The 21,857-nt window shown below is 48.1% G+C and overlaps 1 protein-coding gene across 6 annotated transcripts in view; it reads left to right on the top strand.

Annotated features, from left to right (window-relative positions):
• Window positions 1-21,857, top strand: part of NARF (nuclear prelamin A recognition factor) — a 331,765-nt gene that overhangs the window by 74,670 nt on the left and 235,238 nt on the right. The window lies entirely within an intron of this gene.

The raw sequence follows: 21,857 nt of genomic DNA, 5'->3' as shown, positions 1-21,857 counted from the left end.
TTTATTACTTTTAATCATTGTGCTTCTAATAGCCCGCTGCAGTAACTGCGTGGATACAGGGCAGGCTACAGATCAGGATATTGCTTGCTGTGCTCTCCATTTGTAGATCCATAGTCCAAGATAGTGGGCTAATGCGCCTGTTATAGCGTGGGCTCTGGAGATCAGCCCTAGGACTTGTCTGCTTCCGCTTCGGGACTTTTTTTTTCTGTTCAACTGCCTTTATTTAACTGTCTTAATAGAAAACGACCAGCAGAGGTCAGTAAAATAACAGAATTGCTTTCTGCTGAGAGATTTTTATTTTTTTATATTCCTGGCAACTGCCTCTATTTAACTTTCTTGATAGAAAACGACCAGCAGAGGTCAGTAAAATACCAGAATCACTTTAGCATTCTCTAGATTCAAGTCCATAGAAATTGTCTTCCACGAGCACCCGTAGACAATAATATTTTTTTCATACTTTATATTTTCAATAATATGACCACTGAAGGCCCAGAGCTTTGGACTAAACCGCGTCTCGCTGAAAGGCAATATTTCTCTCCATGTGTTCCCATACCTGGCATGTCACGCAGTTTGGTGCTTACTTTCACTCCATGTTAAAGAATAGTAGATGTTTGAGCACCCAGGCTAATGTGCTGCATAGCTAAATACATATAAGGTCCCAAGGCGAGACCAATTGCATTGCAAATGCTTGTAAGTCAGTGGTGGCGAACCAATGCTTCTTTATGGCAGCTATGACCAGCTGTGGTTTGAGCTTTTTGGCGTGTTTTATTTGGTACACCTGGAGTCTGGCATAGAGGGGCATTGCCATAGTCCTGGAACATGACAACATGACACTTGCTATCATAGGTTGAATCCAGGAGTGTTGGGTGTTTGAGAAGAAGTTTAGTTGATAGCAGACTCGTTTCACTGTGGCTCCTATTGGCTTTGAATACTGATGTCTATATCTTGAAGTGCTCTGGTGAGCATGTGTTTTCGGTGTTCCTGGCATTGGCAGCGGGATGGGGGCTTTCAAAACAATTCCAATCCTTCCATAAGTTAACAAAAACATATATTTTTTCGTTTTGTAAAAATTGTCCTGAACTCTGGAGTCTATTGGTTTTCATTTCATTGTAATAGAACGGCCATATTGTTCTTCGTTTTCCCACATCCTTCTCACATATAAACAGGCCGCAGTTGGCAGAAATAATTGCGGGTTGTTTGAATTATTATTATTTTTTTTTAATACGTTTTCTTTCCGATGGTGCTAATGTTTTGCATATTTCGAAATCGGTAGTAAAACAGAAAACCTAGGAGTGTATAAATAAGAAACGCTTATCACATTCATGTGCCAATGCAAAACATTCTGGATTATTAATTGCTCAAAGATATGCAGCTGTACACGGCTGATGGAAGCTCACCCTGCTGCTGAACTCATCGTACCACTTGTGTGCATGTGCTTGCACTGTTGCCTATACCGTATCTGTAATGTGTGGAGGAAGCTTGCAGTGCTGCTGCGTACAGTACACCTATTCTGTGTATGATCTTGTGCTGTCTGTTTAACATCTGATTCGTGTGTGAAGGAAACTTGAATTGGTGCTGATTTTGCTGTAGCCCTTCGAGTTGAGATGGGAGCTTGCTTTGCTGCTGCCTATCCTGCATAGGTTCTGTTCATTTGTAAATCTTTACCTAGTTTATAGACGTTTAAGAATATTGCTCTGACAATACGAATGCTATAACTTTTCTGTGTGTGAGGGACACTTGCCCTGCTGCAGCTTGTGCAGTACCTGCTCTTATTATAAGGAAAGCTTGCACTGCCACTGGCTTTAGTGTTTCTGTACTGTGTTAGTCAAATTTTGAAAGGCCTTTTAACCATTCAAATTTCAGGCACTGTAATAAAAATGTATAGACACATGACGGTTCACTCGCAAACTGATTTAGAAAAGCTCACAATGTTAACCTGGAGCCCATTTTGCAGCTCACAAACCAGAATCGAGCGACGATCCTTAAAGTGATGGGAAATGACCTTTTTTTCTCATGAGCATTTTCCACAAAAGGAACAAGCATTGGCATAGCCAATAGGTCTCGCCTTTGGGACCTAATAAGTGTTTAGTCAGAGCTATTGATTTTGTCAATGTCTTTAAGCCATGTTGTAGGCAGTGTGGCTGCTGTACAGCATGCTGAAAAGTTATAATAAAAAAGTGTTATAAACATTTACTTATCCTATATATAACCACTCTGCATGGCTTGTATATACCTCATACTCAGGTGGTGAAGCGAATACTACCAGGTGCACAGGCCAGGTGCAGAGTATCTCTATAAAATACCCAAAATAAAATGAAATACATAGTTTCAGTAACTCTACTTACCATTCGTAGTGTGCAAAGGTTTTTTTTAAGTTAGCTCTTTGTCAGCTTTGTGAATATTTTTAAAATGCTCAGCAGCTTTTCTTTTTATCACAAAGTTTTCTCTAAATGCATCTGGTGGATAACCATACAAAAAAGTAGCATTTGCTGGGGAAATGGTGGGAAAATATGCGCTTTAAGCAAGATTCTTCCCGTAAAGGTTTTGCTAAAAAAAAAACACCAGCAAAAACTTATTACAGAAAATTTCATATGCGAGCAATGTTTTGTTAAGTTGACAAACTTCACAATGTCATGAAAAGCAGAGCTCCTAAAATGTATGAGAACTTTTAATTTCACTAATCCAACTTATAGTTCCACTTACAGCAACACCCACAGTTCTTTTAAGAGTTCCACTCACAAGAAAGCGGTATGCTTCACTCTCAGTTCCAGCACTCAGCATGTGGTACCACTCACTGAATCCACTCACTTTTTCTTTTAACAGGTGCCTCTTTGTATTTGTAAGCGTTGAGAAAGTCGCACCAAGCATCCAGGGAGAAAACTATGTTTGCGGAGCTTAAGACCAATACTGTATGACCGCTTTTGTCTTCCTGATTTATAAGCAACATTCTGAATATTTAATAAACGTACTTTTTGAGGATAAGGATAAATTGAACTTTGTGTACTCACTGCATTCTGCAACCGTACGAAGACCCAGGCAAACACCCTCGTAGCACGGCATCAATAGGACTATTTGAGCGACAAAACTTAGCACAAATTAAGGGATCTAACAGCATAGTATTATGCATACAGGACTTGGAGCAATATGTTTAATGTAGATCGTAATTCTGAAAATGAGATACAGTTTACATGACACCGTACAGCCCCCTGGACTGTCTAAAAATCAAGCAATAACTCAGAGAAGTATTGGGTTAAAGAATTCACTCTACGTACTAAAGGTGCGTAAAATAGGCGCTCGGCTCTGTGCTGTGCCGGAAAAGTCTGTCATGCTCTTAGATGCAGTGTTGCACATTCAGTGCATCTGAACGCACCCAGGTCGGGCAAGGGCTTTTTGACGTGTTCTTCCTGTTTATTAACTCCTTTGTGAAAAGAAGATGGCCTGGCTGTGAGCTCAGGTACGAGCTAGGAGTGTTTCAGGGCCTGCAGTATTTCAGTCCCAAGGAAGGACATGCCCACATGTGTTTGTGCCAGTTTGACAATTTAATGTTTAACGCGATTTGTGCTCAGCCCTGGGGTTTTTACTTGCTCAAATTCCTCAGTGTTTGGACTAAACATTGTGTTTTAATGTGTGGGGAAATCACAACCGCACAATATTCCTATTCCTACTCCCAAAAATCATCGCATTCTGAATTGTATGGTAAAGTCACGTAGGTGAAAACACAACGTGGTTGAATAGTATTTTGCCCCAGGCCGCTCAGTAATAATGGTTCACTTATTCAGTTTTTCTGACCACAAATACCTTGAGATTCAGAATAAGACACTGAGGCCCTGATTACAAGTTGCTCGTTATATTCTGACCCATGTGTAAACGTCTGTTTACGCATGGGTCGGAATGACATGTTTGAAGGTATTTAGCAGACCCGATAATTATCGAATGCATTAAACAACTCAACCTTCGTAGAATGTCATCAAGTCAAACCAGCCGAAATTTAACAGGGGAGAAACATGCAATATTTACCATATTGTGCAGATTTTGGTGTGCACCGATACATAACTTATCCCATGGTATCGATATTTATCAGGGGTGATGTATTTATTTATTTATTCACTCACTTATAGAGCGCATGGTTACACCAATCGGTGTGTCCCCGCGCTGAGACATCAAAAATAGACTAGATAGAGGTGAGCGATGATCAGAGATCAGTTTTGAGGAATAGCCATGTCTTCAATTGTCTGCGAAAAATATATTCGCTAGGCTCCATTCTCGTAGACAGTAGCAGCGTATTCCATAGTTTAGCTGCCAGGAACCTGAAGGAGCGAGCTCCCATTCTGGCTCTGAGTATTTTCGGGATTATCAATAGAGCCATATCCATGGAGCGTAAATTGCGCCCTGGGATATATTTTGATACCAGTGTCTGAAGATAGAGGGGGCCTTTACCTGTCAGGATACGATGAACATAGCACATGGCTTTAAACAGAATTCTCTTTTCTATGGGTAGCCAGTGTAGGGTGGTTAGGGCCCTTCTAGAGTTCGCTCTCCTCGGGAGGTTGAGGATTAGGCGGGCTGCCGCATTTTGTACTCTCTGTAATTTCATAAGTCCTTTCTTGGAAGCACCTATATACAGTACATTACCATAGTCCAGTAGAGATGTAATTATAGCATGGACTATGGTTTTCCTGGCTTTTACAGGGAGCAGGTCAATGACTTTCCTCAGGGTTTTCATTGCTCCATAACACTTTCCTGCAACCTTCCGTATCTGGCTGTCGAATGACAATTTAGAGTCGACCCAGATACCCATATTCTCCACTTCTGTTTTAGGGAGAGGAGCTTGTCCTAGTGTGTTAGGCCACCAAGCAGAGGACCAGATGGTGGGTGTTTTTCCGACTACCAATACTTCCGTCTTATTTCCATTCAATTTAAGGCAATGGTCGGCCATCCATTCTGCTACTTCTTCCATGCATTTGGTGAAGCGGATAGCTGCCTGCTCTCTATTTTGGGATAGTAGCACGATTAATTGGGTATCGTCAGCATACGATACAATCGATATCTCATGCTTTTGCACACACTCCGCTAGTGGTCCCACATATATATTAAACAGGGTTGGGCTTAAAGTCGAGCCCTGAGGGACTCCCTGCTTTAATGGGAAACTGTCTGATATGTGTGCAAGTTGTGCTACTTGAAAGCTTCGTTGGGATAAAAAGGAGGTCAGCCATTGGAGGGCAAGTCTCCGTATGCCACAAGCCTCTAATCTTTGTAGTAGTAGGGGGTGTGAGACGGTATCAAAAGCTGCGCTCAAATCCAAAAGGAGGAGCGCCGCTGTCTTCCCTTCATCCGCGTATTTTCTTAGGGTCTCTGTAGCCATCAACAATGCAGATTCCGTGGAGTGTGCCTTTCTGACACCTGACTGAGAGGGATGGAGTATAGCGTTAGCAGTAGTGTGATCCACTAATTGTCTATTTGTTAATTTTTCTGCTATCTTAGCCATTAGCGGTAGAAGCGAAATGGGACGCAAGTTCTCCAGTACGGAGAAATCCAAAGAAGATTTCTTCCTCAGCGGCTTGACAATGGCCTGCTTCCAACTTAGGGGAACTATCCCGGTCCTAAAAGAATGGCATATCAGTTCAGAAATAAAAGGTAAGATTATATTGATGCCAATCAATAATTTATCTGGCCGAGCTGGGTCACGGGGGGATCCTGATTTTATTCCCCTAATCGTGGCTAAAAGTTCTTCCCTCTCCGGTACTATAAACTCGTTTAATGTCATACCCTTATATTCCTCCTTGCTGCCGGAGTGCTGATTACAGCCCATTTGGGCTTCCATCAGAAACGACGCATATATCTTTGAGATTTTATCAGCAAAGAAACCTGCCACTTTATTGCAGATCTCTTTGGAGGAGGTGACCACTCCTTCTTCCTCATTGTTTTTGAGGGATTTTAATATCGTAAATAATTCCTTATGGGAGTTTTCTGCACTGTCGATTTTGTCAGTATAAAACTCGCGTCTCGTTTTCTTTATTAATGCGTGATAAACTTTTAAGTCCTAATGGTATTTGTCTTTAGATATAGTGCAGTAGGTTTTCCTCCAGGCTCGTTCCGATTTTTTACATCCTTTTTTTGCTATACGTAGTTCCTCATTGAACCACTGAGCTGTGGCTTTAGTTCTCTGAGGGATTCTAGTCGTCCAAGGTGCAACTTTATCCAGCGCCCTGGATACCCATGCCTCAAACTGCTCATTAGCTACTTCAATATCATTATCTAGTGTAGGTTTCTTTCCCATCAAAGCATGTTCGAAGGAGGCGGTGTCAGAGTTGTTCCACTTTCTCGTGGTAATTGCCTCCTTGGAGGGTGGCACTCTCGTTCTGTATGCTGGAATCGTAAATGGAACCAAAAAGTGATCTGACCAAGGAACAGGCCAGGGGGCTCCTATTTCAATCTCCTCCGAGTTCGTAAAGATAGGATCTAATATATGGCCTCCTTGGTGCGTTTGTGTTTTTACTTTCTGGGTTAAATTAAGAGTATGCATATCTTTACAGATAGCATCTACTTCTTTATTATCAGTCTCATCAAAATGTATGTTTAGGTCCCCTAGGATCAGCAATTTATTATGCCTCAGTGCTGGGTGTACTATCTTCTCCTCCAAACTGGCCACAAACTGGGCAGACTGGCCTGGAGGGCGATATATGAGGAACCCAGTCAGGGTATTACCTTCTACTATGGACAAGGTGAAACGAATGGCCTCACATTTCTCTACATCTGCTTGTTCGATTTCACATGATATGTTCTCTTTATAAATGATGGCGATCCCTCCTCCTCTTTGGCTCTTTCTATCCTTCCTAAGTATATGGTATTGTTTTGGTACCGCATCTTTGATATCGGGTGTAGAGTGTTCAGTGAGCCATGTCTCAGTCAGAAATAGGACATCAATACCTTTTTCCGTAAGGAGATCACATATCTCATATCTGTGCTTGATAAGGGATCTGCAATTTAACAGAGCGAGGTGAGTTTTATGTTCTTTGGGTAGAGGCGCTCTATATAGCAATCTCTTTTTGCAATATGCGCACGCGGGCTCCATGCTATCCACATTAGTGGTATGTCTGCAGGCATCGCTGACAGCTGTCTGTAGAGCTAGTAGTGCGTTTCTGGAGTATTTTATCCTAGTTGTTGGTTCCGTTATTTCAGGGTTTCTGGCCCTGGGTCCCGGTCGGGCGCGGACGGGCGCAGACGGGCTTGCCTTTGGCGCGGTCGCGGGCACATTGGGTATTTGTAGGCAGTCCGGCGGAAGCCCCGCCTCTGCCGACCAGCCCGGAAGTAGTGTGTCCTATCACGTTCTGCCACGCCCTCCACAACAAACGGCACACAGCCGGGATGGACCGGGGCGGGCAAATGAACGGTAAGCTTGCCGATTTTACATAAAGTTTTACATGTGCAAATCACGCAGTGGCTTAAAAGAACACAGTTTAAAATTCAATTTTTAAAAACGATATATTCGTAGATGTTGCTAAAAACACAGATAAAATAGCAAAGACAGTACTCAGTGACAGGCGCCCTCTGAAAGTCTCATCTAAAGTGTCTCTGCGCGGTCACGGGCACCTCGGTTACTTGAAGGCAGTCCGGCGGAAACCCCGCCTCTGCCGACCAGCCCGGAAGTAGTGTGTCCTATCACGTTCTGCCATGCCCTCCACAACAAACGGCACACAGCCGGGATGGACCGGGGCGGGCAAATGAACGGTAAGCTTGCCGATTTTACATAAAGTTTTACATGTGCAAATCACACAGTGGCTTAAAAGAACAGTTTAAAATTCAATTTTTAAAAATGATATATTCGTAGATGTTGCTAAAAACACAGATAAAATAGGAAAGACAGTACTCAGTGACACGCGCCCTCTGAAAGTCTCATCTAGAGTGTCTCTGCGCGGTCGCGGGCACCTCGGTTGCTTGAAGGCAGTCCGGCGGAAGCCCCGCCTCTGCCGACCAGCCCGGAAGTAGTGTGTCCTATCACGTTCTGCCACGCCCTCCACAACAAACGGCACACAGCTGGGATGGACCGGGGCGGGCAAATGAACGGTAAGCTTGCCGATTTTACATAAAGTTTTACATGTGCTAACCACGCAGTGGCTTAAAAGAACACAGTTTAAAATTCAATTTTTAAAAACGATCTATTCGTAGATGTTGCTAAAAACACAGATAAAATAGCAAAGACAGTACTCAGTGACACGCGCCCTCTGAAAGTCTCATCTAGAGTGTCTCTCTAACGGTTAAACTCGTAATAAGACCCAAAAAGTGTAATTTAGAGCTTTGCAGAATAGCAGCACTGTAAATTTACACTGTTCCTGCAAAAATCCATGTTCCCCGCTCTACTTAGAGTTAGGTGATGCGCTGGGTTTTCCATGTTGGAGCGTCTGCTGCTTCTACCATTGGGAACCTGTGAGCAGAAGTCCCGTAGGCCAGGGTCCTAGTGACAGTCGTCCCCTCTTGTGAAGGTGGAGGCTGGGGCACGTAGATTACCCTTCAGGTGTGGCATGGTAATTTCGGGTGAAAAATCACCTAATTGGCATTGTACACAGGGTGAAAACTTTCTGCACAACAGGGTCACAGATGTTTTTGTTTTCCAAAAATTAACTCGTGCTTAACCCCTTCAGCGCGGCGCGGATTACCGCTCTGTGCTGAAGGGTTCGTGCGCGGGCGGGGCCACGACGGAGCGGTTCCATCATCCGCACAGCGCAACCGATGCGCATGACGGAACCGCTCCGTCATGCGCATCGAAAGGGTTAAGGGACTCATTCTTGAAGAAGAAAATAACGTTGACAAGCGACGCTAATTAAACATGGATACCTGCTCAGCAAAGCTTCACCTCCTTTAAGGGACTATTTACAGCAACTGCTCCTCTGGTGCCAGAAAAACCCCAACTAATGTGGCGATGACCTCTAAGTATGGCGGGGGGTCTTCTACCGGGAAGGAAGAGGCAAAGGTTTCTGCCGACTTGGGGGCCTGGAAACCACCCCATACTGTAAAAGGGCTGGTGTGATACTCTTCCTATTAATAGCTAACTCTTGGCAACCCGACCCCAACCCCACACACATCTGTCACTTTCAGAGCACCCAGCGCTGATATATTCCCACAATGGCAGGACTCTGAATGTTGTCTCTGCAAATATTCTAATACTCCTTAATACACTGTTTATCTCACATCGATGTATCACGTAACAGTGTTCACCAGCATATCCGCCCCAAGGTGGAGCTGATGTGACAAGCATGGTGTTATAAAAGTCACCCCAAATTAATAAATTAGATTTCCTTTATTCACAAATATAACGTTGAAATGAATGATGGAGTCACGCTCCTCCCACAAATCTACCCTCTCCAAGTACAGACATCTAAACACACACATTGACAATAAAACCACAACCGATGTGCTTAGAGAACAAGAAATGCGAGTGGTGCGTGAGCACGAAAAGTGAAAGTAGGCTACACGCGCGAAAGTGATCGTGGCTGTACACATAGCAAAGCTGCCGGTTGCGCACGTGCATGCTCGCGTGAACGCAAGCTTGTCGCCAGCCAGCAGCACTTTGAAAACTCACCTACTAAATGTCTCTCCGAGCAGCGCATGCGCGCTGACTCAGCGCGACCTAAAAAGGCTACATTTGGCCATGGATGCAGGCAACGCGATTTATGGTGCAAACCAATATACATATTTTTTAAAGTCCCTGCCATGCCTAAGGGTCACCTGACATTATTCTATACCCTAATCAAATCTGAACTCTGCTGTGCTTATTTTATTTATTTTTGGATTTTATATAGTCATAACTCGGCCCAGTAGTATCAAGGTGTTTTATGATTTACGAGACAACCAGAAGAATAGTATGGAGAACTGTCAACATAAACAGATAAGCAATAAAGAAAATCCATAGACCCAGCAATTCGAATCAGGGGATAAAGGTTAGGCAGACTGTATATGGATAGATTGAATACATCAAAAGGGGATGCAGAGAAGTGATCATAGCTTCATCCAATGTGTCTCTCAAATAGGAGATCGTTTTGAAACTTTGGTAAGGCTCGAGATTGTGCAAAGAGCTGGTGGGATGGAGCTCCAGATACTTGTTAAACTGCCTGAAAATGCTTGTTTCATTAAACGTTCTTGCCTGACTGTTGGAGATTCCAGCAGGAGTGCTTCAGCATTTCTTGATCATCGTTGAGGGCCACAGATTTTCAGTTTTCCAACCAAGTAGAAGGGTGTGGCTTTATGGGGGGCTTTGTGGGTGATACAGTTTTAAATTGGACTGTTGCTTTAATGGGAAGCCATTAGAGGGTGCGAAGAATAGGAGAAAAGTGATCACATTTTTGTGACCTGTCACAAAGTGGGCAAATATGTGAAGCATTGCTCTTAAAAATGGCACATGTGCTTTGTTGAGAACGGAGAGGATAGAATTCCCTTAATTGACTCTGGAGAGTGCCAGGGTCTGTACTGAAGTTTTCAGGTACTGCTGAGGGATAAGTTTGCTGATGTTTCACTTCAGTTTTAGTTGGTGGCGGGTGATTTTGGCCAAGGACAAGATTTGCTTCTTAAGGTTAAGGTGATTCTCAAGGATAAATCCCAACGATTTAGCGTTCATTGTTATAGCTGTTTTACAGTTCAGTGGGGTAAAAGAATCGAGCCACTCTCGGGCAGAGATGTTTTTTGGGTGAAATTAAAAGAAATTAACATTTTGTTGCGTTTCAGGTGGTGGTTGGCCATTCACTTTTGAATCCTGTTTAGGATGTTGGAAAGTAGAAAGAAGTAATTAATACACGAAATCTTCAGCTAGATCTGTGTATCGTCCACATATCGGTGATGGAGAATTCCAAAGTTACTCCAAATATCTCCCAGTGGTTCGAGATATAAATTAAGTTAGTCTGGGGGTAGTCGCAATCACTAAGGAATCCCTTCTTTTTAGATCAGTCTTGCGAGAAACACAGTTCCCTCATTTAACTATTTGTGATTGGTAGACAAGTAGGATTCAAGCCAGTGTTGAACTGCACTGCCAATGCCGATTCTGTCCTTCAATCATGGGTTTGTTGAGCGCGACTACTCAGGGGCGCGGGGAGGTGCACGGTCTTGTCCATCAAGGAGGAGGTCTGTCGAAGAGCCATGTCTTGAGGTTCCTCGTGAAGTTGGGGAGTGATGTCGTCTGTCTGAGGTCGAGCGGGAAGGCGTTCCAGGCTCTGGCTGCGAGGAAGGAGAAGGAGCGGCCTCCCGATCTGGACTTCCTGGTGCGTGGGACCACGGCGTGGGAGAGTGGGGCTGATCGTAGGGTCCTTTGGGGTGCGTGAAATGTGAGTCGGCTATTCAGGTATGGTGGCCCGGTGTTGTGGAGGGCTTTGTGTGCGTGGGTGAGTATCTTGAAGGCGATTCTTGAATCGATGGGGAGCCAGTGTAGTGTGTGTAGGTGCTGTGTGATGTGGCAGTGTCGTGGCAATTTGAGGATTTGTCTAGCGGCGGCGTTCTGGATGTTTTAAAGTTTGCGGGGAGGTTTTTGTTGATTCAGGTGTAGAGTGCGTTGCCGTAGTCAAGTCTGCTGGTGACGAGGGCGTGTGTGACGGCCTTTCTGTGTTCGAGGGGGATCCATTTGAAGGTCTTGCGTAGGAGGCGAAGGGTGTGGAAGCAGGAGGATGCGACGGAGTTGATCTGGAGGTCCATTTTGTGTTTGGAGTCCAGGATGATTCCGAGGTTGCGCGCGCGGTCCGTGGGGGTGGGCGGGCTTCCGAGCGCGGGGGACCACCATTTGTCGTTCCAGGCGTCGGGGTGTGGGCCGATGATGAGTACTTTTGTTTTGTCTGTGTTGATTTGTAGACAGCTGCTCTTCATCCATTTGGCGACTGCTTCCATGCCTTCTTGAAAGTCGTGTTTGGCTGTGTTGGGTTCGTGGATAGGGAGAGGATGAGTTGGGTGTCGTCTGTGTATGAAACAATGTTGAGAATGTGGATTCTGACGATGGGGACGAACAAAGCTGTGTAGATGTTGAACAACGTGGGGCTTAGGGAGGATCCTTGGGGTACTCTTCAGGTGGTCGGTGTGGGGTCCGAGAGGAAGGGAAGGAGTCTGACCTGCTGCGTTCTGCCGGAGAGGAATGAGCCGGTTGTTCTGCCGGAGAGGAATGAGCGGATCCAGTCGAGGGCCTTGTCCCGAATCCCTGCGTCGTGAAGTCTGCATGTTAGGGTGCGGTGAGAGACTGTGTCAAAGGCCGTTGAAAGCTCGAGGAGGAGGAGGGCTACTGTCTTTCCTCTGTCCAGGAGGGAGCAGATGTCGTCTGTTGCGGCGAGGAGGGCGGTTTCCGTGATGTGGTTCTTTCTGAAGCCGGATTTGGCGGGGTCAAGGATGTTGTGCTCTTCGATGAAGGTGGCGAGTTGGTTGTTGGTGGCTTTCTTGATGACTTTCACTTGGAACAGTAGCAGGGAGATGGGTATGTAGTTCTTGAGGCAAGTGGGGGCCACCTAGGGTTTCTTCAGGGGGGGTGGTTGATCTCAACGTGCTTCCAGTCGTAGGGGAAGGAGGCGTTCGCGAGGGAGCGGTTGATGGTGTGGCAAAGCATGGGGGTGATGGTGTCGGCGTTCTGTTGAAGATGTGGTGGGTGCAGGGGTCCTTGGGGCCCCGTAGTGGAGGATTGGATTGACATCATCGTCTTCAGTGTGTCTTCAGTGGTGAGGGCTGTCAATCGTTGGCTTGAAGGTGTCGGGGGAGGTTGGTGAGGGTTCTGTGTGTTGGCTGTCTTCGTCAAAATTGTCGTAAATGTTCTTGATTTTGTGGTGGAAGAAGGTGCTGAGTTTGTCGCAGAGGACTTGTGAGGGAGGGATGTCTTTAGACACGCCGATGGGTTGGGTGAACTCCTTGACGACGCTGAAGAGTTCTATGCTGTTGTGCGCTTGTGTGGAGATTCTGTCTCGGATCGCTTTCTTTCTTGTATTTCTGATGAGTTGGCGGTGAGCGTTGGTGGCAGGCGTTGGTGGCGGCTCTGCAGTTGTTGTGGGATTCTGTAGATTTGGAGTTCCTCCAGGCCTTTTTGAGGCGGAGGCATTTGTGTCTGGACTCTCAGAGTTCGGTGGTGAACCAGCTGGCTTTCCGGGCGTGTGTGTTTTTGTTCTTCTTGAGGGGGAGGCTATGGTGTTGGTGCAGTTGGAGATCCTTCTGTGCAAGGTTCGGGCTGCAGTGTTGGGGTCGTCGTTGTCCGCGATGGTTGGGGTGGAGATGCCGAGTGAGGTGGTGAGCTGGTTGTCAGTGATTTTAGTCCAATTTCTGCGTGGGAGCAGGTGCTGAGTTCTGTGGATGGTGGGTGTTCTGAAGGTGAAATGGATTCAGCGATGGTCTGTCCTCAGGGGTTTGGGTGGTGTGACTGAAAGTGATAGAGTTTCCTGTGGTGAAGATGGGGTCGAGGGTGTGTCCTGCTGAGTGCGTGGGCTCAGTCATGATCTGGCGGAGTCCTATGTTGTGGAGGTTGTCCAGGAGGGATGTGGTGTTGGGGTCTTGTTGGTTGTCCAGGTGGAAGTTGAGGTCTTCCAGCAAGGTGTAGTTGGTGGACTCGATGGCTTGCGGGGTGATGCTGGGTGTGATGGAGTAGGTGAAAGGTCTGCAGGGTCAAGGGGGTTGGTAGAAGAGGGTTCCCTTGAGGGTGGTGGTATGGTTGGCCTGTATCTTGAAGTGTAGGTGTCCCATCAGGTCTGTGGGCTCATCAGAAAGCGTCGGAGGGTGGATTTGTTGATGATGGCGATTCCCCCCCCACCCCCCAGGGCGGGTGGAGAGGTCCTTCCGGGAGATCTTGTATCCTTGGGGAATGACGATGACAGGTCCAGAGGTGGTGTTAGTCCAGGTTTCAGTGAAGAATGCGATGTCCGGGGTGGTGATGTCGAGGAGGTCCCAGATTTCGGTGGCTTGTTTGTGGAGGGATCGGACGTTGAGGAGGATGCAATGCAGGGACTTTGGTGCGGTCGCGTTGTTGAGGGCGGGTTGTGCTGGATCCGTGTTCTTGGCGGTGCTGCAGGAGTTTCGGCAGCGGTGACAGCTGAAGGGTCAGTGGGTGTCGGCTGGTGATACTAGCTTGCAATTGTTGTTGCAACCTGGATTGAGTGTGTAGAGTGCCGCTGGGTTGAAACGTTGACGGTTCGGAGGTCCAGGGTTCCTGGTGCTGGTCGCGTCTGGGTCAGTGACGGGCGTAGAGGAGCTTTCATTTGGTGCGCCAGCGGCATTAAGTAGGGGTCGGGGAGGGCTGGACAGCTGGGAGGTGGGAGCGGTGAGGGGAAACTCGCTTGGACTGGTCGCGCTGGGGGAGGGCAGCAGCGGCGAGAAAAACAGGAGAGAGGTGCACAGAATAAAGAGTAGAGTGAAAACAGTAAAAGTGAAAAGGAGGATGGAAAGTGATAGTGTGACAGTAAAAGGATGAAAAACGAAGGTGAAAGGAAAGAGGTGAAAGGAAAAGGCAAGCAGAAAAACTGAGCGAGAGAAAGAGTGAGAGGTCCAGTGGACTACCGGGGATAAAGCGCGGGTGTAGCCTGCGGGTGGAGGAGGGCCTCAAACACCAACACTCGAGAGTGCAGGGACTCGAGGACCTCACTTGATGGTGGAGCTGCAAGGGTTCATTTGGGATGTTAATCGGCGCATAGTGCTTGACTGTATCAAAGGCAGCTCCTAGGTCCAAAAACACATGTAAGCAAGAGTTGCCTGAATCGAGAAAGTAGAATGCATTAAAAACAATTTTGAGAAGAGCCATTTCAGTGATGTGCCTTAGTCTGAAACAGATTGGAAAACACCAAGAATGTTGTTTGCCGGACATACATTTAGAAATATACCATGACATGGCCTGCAGATGGAGCCCAGCCGCTCTTCATGTTTTGGAACGTCAATGGTTTGGGAGAGAAAATCAAAAGAGGAGTTGTGCTCCAATATATCAAAAGACATGCACCCAGTGTTGTCCTCCCCCCAAGAGGCAAATTTGACTGGTATAAAGATTAAGGTGCTGGATAGGGGGGGGTTATAAAATGCTGGCACATGCAAGTTACACGTCTGAGTCTAGAGTGGTGGGCATATTGGTCAAAAAGACATTAGCATTACAGACACCACTCCTAGGTAGACCAAGGTGGACCATATGTGGCAATTACGGGCACCTGGGAAGGGGCACCCATCAATATTTTCTGTGTCTACAGCCCACCAAGACTCCATGACTCCACGATGGCTGACCAGAATACCCTGATTCTCAACCTCCCGGATGGGGGGTTATTCATGGGTGGGGACTTCAACCTTGCCCTCAATGACTCCTCAGACCGCTGCCCCCCTAGACAGCTGCCCACAGGCCGTACCCCACTGGCAGATTTCCTAAACGCCATGGGCCTATCAGATGTCTGGAGGTCGCAAAACACAGAGATGCACCAAATCACGTTCCACTCCAAAGCACACGGCTCCCTTTCTAGAATCGATTACTTACTAACTTTGGCTCCTCACTTACCCCAGTTCCGAGAGGTCTTCCAACTGCCCAGAGGTATATCTGACCACTGGCCTATATGGGCAGTGTATGGCCAACCAGCTCCCTGGGGCCACCGATCCATGAAACTAGTCCACTGGTACCTGAAGGTCCCTAGTGTATGAGAAGGACTTACGTTTGCCACTGAGCAATATTTAACAGAGAATAAGGTCTCAGTAGATTTTGCCTCGATATTGTGGGAGTCATACAAGACAGTCATTAGGGGATAGAGACTCTCCCTAGTAATGGGACATAAAAGAGATAAAAGGGCAAATGTGGAAGCCATAGAAAAGAACATAGCGCACTTGAGGCACAGCTGATACACCACGGTAGAGCCGACGTCCCCCATACCTCGGCCCTCAAACAGCAGGAATATCGTGAGGTGATGACCGAAGAAACCAAAACTAGACACAGGGTTACCTTACATTGTATTTATAAGGTCAGGGACAGGGCCGGTACACTCCTGTCCTGGCTAGATAAAAAGGAGAGGGCTAATAGATGGGTGTACGGACTCCACTCGCGGAGGGAGAGTGGATTACTGACAAATGTGACATTGCAAATGTTTGCTTCCTACTATTCACAACTCTACTCCCCATACAGCTCTGCGACGGCAGAGGACTGTCGCGAATTCTTAACAGACATACTGCTCCCCACCCTCACTGCTGATGATAGGACCCACCTTGAAGGGAACTTAACACTAGAGCAGTTAACACAGGCAATTCAAAACTTAAAAGTGGGCAAAGCACTGGGTCCAAATGGGCTACCCATAGAACTATACAAACTCAATGCATTGAAAATCGCTCCATATTTATTGAAAATGTTTGAGGAGAGTCGGGAGCAAGGGATACTACCTAGAGACCAAAGACTAGGAGCTATCGTCACCATACACCAAGACGGTAAACCAACAGACAAGTGTACCTCCTACAAACCTATCTCCCTCCTGAACTCTGAAATCAATTTTTTTTCAAAATTATTAGCCTCCCGATTGATGCAGGAAATTACTACACTAATACATCTGAACCAATCCGGATTCATGCCGGGGAGAAGTATTGCACTGAACCTGTGAAGACTAGACCGGGTATTGAGCAGTGGCGGCTCCTCCGCTAAGACGGAGGAGTGTGGCCCCCCTGCTATTTAGCAGTGTAAGAAAAAATAGAATGATAATAACTCAATGTTATTATAATTTTATTTTCTCTTGTTGCGGGCGTGGCAGCTTTAGGAAGCAGGGCGGGGCTGCTCTGCTGAAGCAGCTAGGCAGGGGAAGAGAGATTTTCACTCCCTATGTGCACATGAATGTTTGGCCGGCCGTCTTGGGCTGGCTAAACATTCATGCGCACATAGCATGATCTCCACCCAGGCTGCATTACAGCCTGGGTGGAGAACATGCCCAAGCCCTCATTCCCTGTCTGAGCGCCGAACTATGGCACTCAGACCAATCACAGCGCTGCATTGCAGCGCTGTATTTGGCTCAGGGGAGCCTGGGTGTTTCCGGTGTCCTTCCTGTTCCTGTCGGAGGAAGGTGGGGAGAGACGCGAAGAGGACGATGGGGGGACACGGACATGAGGTACGCTTAAAAAAAATGATTTACCCCCTTCCCTCTTCCCCCCCCCCCAACCCCCTTCCCCCCACCCTGCCACTCCCGATCAGTGCTGGCCACCACTGGTATTGAGTAGGGCAAAGTACATAGAGGTGGACACGATCATCCTATCCCTGGATGCCCGTAGGACTTTCGATAACATTGAATGGCCCTACTTTTTGGAGGTGCTAGTGAAGTTAGGCTTTGGACACAAATTCCTAAGCTCGACCAGGTTTCTCTACTACGAGCCGCTGGCCCAAGTGGCAGTTAACGGAGAGTTGTCACACACTTTCCCACTGCAGCGCAGCACTCTTCAGGGGTGCTTGCTGTCCCCTCTCCTTTTCACTATGGTGCTGGAGCCCCTGGCAGCGTGGCTCCGCATGGACCCTTTGATCTGGGGCCTCAGCTGATCGGATCGCTGGGAGGAGAAAAATATCGCTATACGCTGGCGACGTCCTCTTGTAAATGGACGATCCTAAGCGCTTCTTAGCCAGAGTGATAAACGTAATTGACATTTTTGGCCGCCTCTCCGGGATATAAAATAAACTGGGCACAATCACTGATATATATCCTACATGGTGGGCCGCCGGCCTTGCCCAAAAACGGTGAGATTCTGATTACCACAGAGGGTTTCACTTATCCTGGGATATTCGCCATAGCAGATCCCACTCTCTCCCATGAGAAAAACCTCCTTTCCCCATTGGAAAGATTGAAGACTGATGTTCAACACTGGAGGTCACTGCCATTGTCACTCCTCGGAAGAGCTGCGCTCTTCAAGATGATGGCATTACCCCGCTACCTATATGCCCTACACAACGCACCAGTCCACGTTCCTCTGCACTATTTCAAAACAATAAATTCCACACTGCAAACACTCCTATGGAATGGGGGATCTGCAAGAATTGCACTGCATAAGCTCGCACAAAGGTGGTATGATGGAGGCATTGCCCTGCCAGATATACAGAAGTAGTATTGGGTGGCACAGCTGACTGCGATTAACCAATGGGTGCACTTATGGACGATGAACGGTCAATCTAGATGGATCGCCTGGTGATGCGCCCTTGCGGGCACCTGCAGGCCTTGTAATCTACACCGTCGCGTCTACGACAGCAGGTCCCAACGGCTGTGACCATTGGTCTCTATAGCTTGCAGTCCATGTATTGCTGGGGTGGAAAGGTAGACTGGCTCAGTCCACGCCGTTGCGGGACTCGGTGGCTCTGGGCACAATGGTGTTATACCTGGGGCTTGACAAATGGGAACTGATAGGCCTATCTAAAATAGGAGACCTATGGGAGGGGGCACAGTACTTACGTTTGAGGACCTCCAAAGGGAATATAAGGTGGCAGACACAGAAATATTTCCCTACCAACAGGTAGCCGTACCCGCTTCCGGACTCCTCTCCCCTGGAAGATTGTTTGTTAGATGAGCACATCCCACGTAAAGCGACCTCACTCAGATACCGAAAAATCATCAACAACTCACTCGACACACTTCTCTGCCTGTGCGAAAGATGGGCCCGGACATGGGAGGTCTTGAAGACGATGAATGGGGGGCATGGCCAACATGGTGACGAGAGCAGTCGCAGAACTCTGAGCTCTGCTCTGCTCTGCGCCCGCTGAGAAAAATCCTGTTTCCTCCTCGCCTAGCCCACCATCCTGCATGGGAGCAGATGCGGAAGGCTCCCCGCTGATTTTCGTGCTGTTGGCGGCTGTGGGGCTCAGCTGCGGGCCCTGACTCCTGTCCGTGTTAGCAAGGCACCCTTGAGGCCCGGAGTTCCCAGGCGCGGACGAGCCGACCCGGTGCAGGTCATTGCCCGATCTGCCAGCACGCGAGCCCTGCCGGTGGGCGGGACTCCTGATTTCTTCTCCTCGCGTCGGCAGGACACCAGGATCTGGATCGCGATACTTCCTGCCCCCGACCTGAAGGGGGCCGTAATGCCGGAGACGCCATTTTGGGGCTTTGGGCGGCGGTGGGGGCCCGCTCTACACCGCGACCGGTTCCTGCGGTGCCCCACCACGGGGCGAGAGGAGCTCTGGGACCGACAAGCGCCTGCGAGCCTGCTGAGGCCCCCGTATACAGATGGTAATAGAACGCCTGAGCCCCCGGCCCCTTCCTTGACTCTGGGCTGGGAGAAGTGTACTGGGACTGAGCTCCCCCACGCACCTGACCACACATGAGGGCACCTGTGAGGGATGCGCGCTCCCCTGTGATCCGCTGAACACTCACGCCCCGCTGGGGAACACAGGGGCGCCCAACACAACGACATCCTGCGCCACGACTGCGGACCGCGTGGGGCGAGACTGGAGAGCCGGTGAGAGGCCTACACACTTCCACTTGATAGAACCTTGCAGTCTGGGCCCACTGCTGGCACTGCATGGTGTGAAGAACCCCGGAACTCCTTTAGGCATGACGACTGTGCTGTTGGGGTGGCCCGTGTTGCGAGGCACCCAGGTCCGAAAGGGCGCATATTCCCAGTTCAACTGCCTGTGTCGTCTTGACTGCCCATCTTACCGCTCCACCTCTAAGCCCCACAGGTGCACCACCTCAGGAACTTTGGCAGCTCCAGACCCCCTGGTAGATGAATAGACCAACAACCGGCCTGTCTCCCCCTGCAGACGGCACAATGGGCAAGCCCAGGGCAGAGAAGCCCCAGTCACAGCCCCTGGAAGTGGAGACAACCGCCCCAGTTACTAGGAGTGCGGACCACCTGGGGCCCCTGGCTCAGGGAGACCGCAGTGATCACTCGCAACGCTTTGATGAGCTGCAGGCGGCTATACTTGATATTAAAACCACCCTGGGGACGAAGATTGACTCCCTCAGCATTGACATGGGGGAAACTGAAGGGACGAGTGGAAGAGTCCAAGTCTACACTGACGTCGCTATAACCCACGGTAAATGCGATGACCACCCAACTGCAATCCCTCCAGCAAGAGGTGGACCTCCTGAGGGCACGAGTGGAGGACCGTGAAGGGCGCTCGCGCCGGAACAACGTGCGCATCGTGGGCCTTCCTGAACGCTGGCTCTCTCTCCGGGAGATAGACCCAGTGGTTGATGGCCATCAGTGGGCTGCCAGTAATACGTTTTTAGGTCCGGGAGGGCTATACATCAAACCAACTCTGAGTGAATTTCTGCAGGGCAACACGTGGGGGACCCCATCTCAGAGAAAGGTATGCAACTCACTATGGCCTGAAAGTAAGACGAAGTTACGGGCTATGGCGTGTTATGGATTGTATGCAAGAATCGGAACAGAGCTATCCTCTCATAGATGGCAGCCCCTCCCAAAAGGGACAGGGACAAAGCCCTCCAATGCCAAACGTCTACTCAGTCTGGCCAACGTCTGCAATAGATTAGGTGCGTAAAAGACCACCTGATCATGCGTAACGAGAATAACCAAATATCGAAAACCACTTGTTATCACCTGGGCCTCTCAACTGGTTGGCAGCACTGGAGCTGTGCCGCTAGGTATATATATCAGTGATTTATGCCAATTGATAGTATAGCCCGAGGACCTTTGGTAAAATGAGAACACATGCATAATCCTGTTGCAGGAATTAGCGGGATCAGCAACATACAGCAGAATATCATCTGCATAGAGGGAGATTCTATCCTCCCACTCTGCACTCCATCTCAGCCCTCCGATCATAGTCAGTTCTTACCCAGGCTGCCAATGGCTCTAACACCAGGGCGAAGATTAAGGGGGAAAGAGGGCAGCCCTGCCTCGTGCTCCGCCGCATTGAGAAGAAGGTGGATGTGCCCCCATTCAGTGCCGCTTGGTCAAGCGGATCGAAGTATAAGCGCTGAATTCATGACAGAAAACCTTGCCAAACCCAAGCTTCTCCAACACCACATAAATAAAGGGCTAGTCTACTGAGTCACAAACCAAATGCGCATCTTAGGACAATATGATGGCATCCTCTTGGATGTGGAACACCCCCATGCAATCGACTCCGATTTAGTGCTGTACTCCTGCCCGGCACAACGCCGGTCTGATCTGGGTGCACTCCAGACGAATCCCCTGAATCAAACGTGTGGACAGGGGTTTAGTGAGTATTTTCACCTCTGCTTTAAGTAACACAATGGGCCTGTACGAGCACATTCTTCTGGCAGTTTACCGTCCTAATGGATTACTTCAGTAGTATCCAATTTCGGATCTCTCCGCAGCATACCCGTCTTGCTGCTTTTCCAGGAACATACTCAGGAGGCGAGGCACCAGTTCCTGAGCTGCAAGTTTCTATAATTTTTGTAGGGAGAGTGTGGGACCCACTGCTTTACCCGAGTTCAGAGCACCGATGGTCTCCGCCACCACCTCCTCCATCAGGTCTCCTTCCATAAATTTTCTGTCTGATTGGGTGAGGCCAGGCATTCGAATTTCCGCAAGAAGCTCCTGTGATTCCTTTAGCGTGGCCATGTTAGCAGACGCATAGATACGGGTATAGTAGTCTGCAAAAGACTACAAACTGCATGTTTAACCACATAAGAACAACTGCATCGATCAAGCCTTACTGCGATCTGAAAAGCACTTTGCAGTGGTGTTTGGAGCTTACTCCCCAATGACCTTTTGGATATTTCGGGTTCTTCTAACTGTACCGAATGTGTGGTCAGAGGAATTGGTAAATACAGGCGTGTTTAAAAGCTTAGCAGCTTAAACAAATCTGCAATAGGTATGAGTGGCCCTTATAATCCAGACTAGTACATATCAGTGACTGCCTAAAGTTCTACCCAAATCTTTCACTGCTTGAAGCTGTAAGGCTAGGGGCTGGTTGCCTTGTCCAGCACTTCACCTGCTCTGCCTGTATATAT

Source organism: Triturus cristatus, chromosome 7 (assembly GCF_964204655.1).
Source record: "Triturus cristatus chromosome 7, aTriCri1.1, whole genome shotgun sequence".
Classification (NCBI taxonomy): domain Eukaryota; kingdom Metazoa; phylum Chordata; class Amphibia; order Caudata; family Salamandridae; genus Triturus; species Triturus cristatus.
Note: the sequence above shows the minus strand (reverse complement) of the source record. Positions and strands in the feature narration are given on the sequence as shown.